The sequence below is a fragment of the Fulmarus glacialis genome, unplaced genomic scaffold (assembly GCF_000690835.1).
Source record: "Fulmarus glacialis isolate BGI_N327 unplaced genomic scaffold, ASM69083v1 scaffold29946, whole genome shotgun sequence".
NCBI lineage: Eukaryota > Metazoa > Chordata > Aves > Procellariiformes > Procellariidae > Fulmarus > Fulmarus glacialis.
In genome coordinates, this window is record NW_009220495.1 from 18,629 (window position 1) to 22,852 (window position 4,224).

Below are 4,224 nucleotides of genomic sequence, written 5' to 3' on the forward strand. Positions count from 1 at the left end.
GAGGGTGGGAGGTGGGAGCCGGCGGGCCTCTTCCCGCCACGCTCTGGGCTGGGGGACGCTGTCCTGCGGGCCCCGGGCGAGGGCTGCTGGGGCTGTTTCCTGCAGGGGTACAGGAAGGGTGAAGGCAGGGTGCGGCGGAAACTGAGCTCAGCCGCTCATCGGCGTTTCAGCGGAGGCTCCCTGCCCCTCTGGGGGCCCTGGGGCCCCCACCACTGCCCCCTCGGCCGGGCTGCGACCAGCTCTCCTGCTGTGGGCAGCCCCACTCCCGGCTTTGGTGATGGAGCATGGTAGCAGTCGTTGCTGTGCAGGGCTGGATTCTCATCTCACTTTAGTCCCCTGCAAATTATTTGTCCAGGTTTAAGGTTCCTGACTTTGCTGTTGCTTTAGTCAGCCCTGTGATCCCGCCAGGCTGGGTATAGGGGCAGGACTGCGTCCTGGATCTGACCTGCTGCTGCAGCCCAAGTGCCCTCAGAGGCACAGGGCAGGAGCCTGGATGGGGATGGGGAGGAAGGCAGGGCATCCTCTTCTGCCAAAGACCTATACTCTCCTCGATTAAAGTGCGTGGGAGCCTGCAGTCCCCAGTGGGGTGGGCTGGAAGCAGCTTAAAAAGAGGCATCTTGTGGGGTGGGGTACAGTGGGGAGGAGATGATTTTCTCTCAGCTCACAGACAGCTGGAAGGGGATGCTGGAAAAACAGAGGGGCTGGAGAAAGGGCTCATGAGAAACTGTGTATGGGTTGCAATGGCTGAGATTATCTGCCAGAGCAAAAGGAAAACTGGCACTGGATGCAAAAAGCTGTGGAGCTAGCTGGAGCCAGGGGCAGGGACCCCTGCCCCTGGGGAGAAGTGGCTGGACAAACCCAGGCAAGAAATCTGCCATATGTTTAGCAATGAGCCAAAACCGTCCTGAAGATCGAGTGGTTTTGTAATGTGGGGGGAGACACAGGCCAAGGCCAGGGGGTTGCAGAGATCTGCGCCAAAGGGCAGGCAGACCAGTGCCAATTTTCCTAGCAGGATGACGTTGATCAAGCAAGAGTGCTTTTGCTACAGGGATAGCCTCACTGCCTGATAAACCAAGTGGTGCTGTTCAGTGGCTGCCAGAGGAGGTTTTCGGGAAAAGACTTGATTCTGCATGTCTTGGGCAGGCACCCGGCCAAGGGGATATGCCCTGTTTATCACTGGTGCTAAGCGACAGGGGCATGGGTAGTGATGGGTGGGGGCAAGCAGGTTGGAAAACACGTCCAGTAGGACGGCTCCAGCAGCCGTGGCTTGGGGGATTGGGGTGTGTTCAAGGGGGCTGGAGCAGCACACAGCCCTGGATTTCGAACCCAGTGTGGGAGGTCCAGGCAGAGGCCCTGAATTGAGTACTGCCATGTGCTTGGGGGAGCTCTGGTGGGTATTGCTGCTTACCTGCCCCATGCCTATGCTCTGCCCTGACACCTGCTCTTGGCCACCGTTGGAGACAGGACAGACGGGAAGATAGTCTGGCCCAGAAAGATTTTCTTATGTTTGTATGCCGTCTTTTTTTTTCTTCCATGCATGTGCCCCAACCATTGTAAAATGGGAGTAACCTGGCCCGCGGGAACAGGATCGGCTTCTCTCTTCCCTCATTTATTATTGTCAACAGAGAGAAAGTCTTTAATGTGGAAAAAGCCCTTTTCCCTTAGCCTGTGAACCCAGCCCAGACTTGCACTGGGAGCGCTGGCAGTGACGTGTTTCAGGCTCAGACATGCCACTGAAATGGCTTCAGAGCTGCTGGGAGTCCTGCAGTGACAGTGAGAATGTCACGTCACAAATCTGTCTGTGTCTGGCTGGCAAATGCTAATGCTATTCTGATCCTGAAACATTTTAGGCCCCATTTCTCTTCCTGGGAGAGGGTCAAAGTACTGCTGGAGTTTATGCCTCACCTGGTATGAGGAGATCCTGTCTCCAGAGGATGTCCCTTTGTCAGGAGAGTTAGATTAAATAGAAACAAAATGCAGGGTGCATCCAGGCCCATCGCAGTTTTCCTCCCTACGGGGGAAGAAATACAGCTGACAATTTTGTGTGATACTGTGGCATTGCAGCGAGGAGTTGGCAGCTGCAGCCTGTGTTCAGCATCCCACTCCTCTGGACCCTCTTGCAGAGGCTTGCACCATGGCAACATGTTGTGGGGGGCATCGGACACATAGCTCATGGCCATCCTGACCCAAATGTTGTCCCTCTAATGCTGTGTGGAGACAGGATGGAAAAAAGACAAAGAGGAGAGAGGGGGAAGCAACATGTCAAGCCATCAGAATGGGATATAATTCAGCTTTTCTGACTCGTTCGTACTGCCTCCTTTACATGCATGTATCTCTCCTGAATTTTGCCATGTTTTCCTTCCTGAAAATGAGGCTTAGGACCAGCACCTCTTGTCTGGGCATTAAGCAGAGATATTATTTTTTTTCTAAGTATGTGAGTTAAAAAATGTGTGCTTTCCAGAGACCCCACCCAACCCAATTGTCAGAGAGGGAGCAAAACCTTCCCTACTCCCCCTGAACACACCAATGCAAAGGAAAACCACAAAAGCCATCTTCTGTTTTGTTTGCCAGTGTTTTTTTCCTGATGTGCTGGGGTTTTCTGGCTACTAACCCAAAAAATGTGGCTGGAAACAAGGCTTTACAGAATTTTTTGGCTTCCATTCAGCTAGAGAAGAGTTTTCTAACCAGCCAGTACTGACTCGCAGGATAACTCTTGCAGCTAATCAGATGAGATTTCTACCTGCAAAACCCACTTGCCCCAGAATAGCTTAAGAGATGGGTTGCTCTGCAGGGTGCATCTAACAATTGCCTTTGTCAGATACCCCAAAACACAAGAACCTGACTAAATCATTGATCTTTTGATCAGTTTTGCCCTGGGAGAGCAGCAACTCTAGCTGCAGCCCAAGAGCCAGCAGCACACAGTGCTAAGATCATGTCCCGGGCAGGGGGAAGAGGAGGAGGTGGGCACAGGCGGCTCCTTGCTGCCCTTGTTGCTGGAGCAGGGCTGCCCGCTGCCCACCGAGGCTCAGTAACTGCCTCGGCTGCACTCTCCTTCATGCATTTTCCTTTTGTTTAAGTGGGCAGGGTTCAGCCTGTCTCTCTCCAGCATCAGAGCTGATGCAGCCCAGACAGATATGAATCAGGTGTGACTTCCAATAAGATCCCCGCCTTTTCTTTGTCCATGGCGTACAGCCGTGTGGATGGAAACAGCGGTGTTTTATTGCTCTTCCAGTTGTTCCAATACTTCTCAGAGAACAGTGTCATCTCATCGGTATTTCCATGTGCAATCTCTGCCTGGAGTACAGTCTTCCTCCCTCCTCTCCCTCTTACTAACTAGATTGTTTTGAAGTGACTAAACCAGGCGCTGATACGTGCAGTTCCTTGCCAGGAGGCTTTTCAGCAGCGCTGCCATTGCTTGTAGGCAGAGCGTGCTCTAGCACACGGAGAGAGCCAGCAGAACATCACACGTGTGAGCCCAGGAAAACATGGGCTCCGGCACTGGTGAGAGGCAGGGAAGAGGCTAGAGGAGACATGCAAATCCACTCTCTACTCCTGGAGCGCTGGAGGGATGTGAAGAGGAGCAAGCGCCCTTCCAGAGATTCGGATGGCCGCACATTTTCTAGGGAGGAAGTCAGGGAGGCAGGAGGCTGGAAAACGCCAGCTGAAATCCGTCCTGGTCTGAACCTCTAAACTGAAGCTGCCTGGTTTTGGAAGTCCTGACTCAAATACTTGTATACAGGTCAATGAAAGGACGTTATCCCTCCCTGGAGCTGGGATGAGGTCTGCCAGACCACTAGCATGCGACCAACGTGGCCCTCCCAGTTGCAGGCATGCTGTCCTGAAGGCCTACCCCGAGGAGAGCCAGGGGCCATAGCGGGGTGAGCACAGGCACCATCGAGCCCAGCCGCTCTCCTCAACCTTCACCGTGAGGGACAAGGACCACATTTTCTCCTGTGCTGCCCATGGCTGCTGCTCGCGGTGAGGGGCAGGGAGGGTTCCCCTGGCTGCGGGAGGCGCCTGGTCCCCACACCCGCCTCGCGGCAGCAGCGACGTGCAGCCGGCAGTGGTCCCTGTGGTTTCTGTCGGACAAGTTTGGGTGGGTGGCACCGGGCCATCCATTGTGGGCGCCCGCTGAGAGGTGGCCCCGGCGCCACCAGCTGCTGGGGCATCACCGCAGGCCCCAGGGCTGTGAGCAGGATGGGGCAGCTCCCTGCCACACACGCC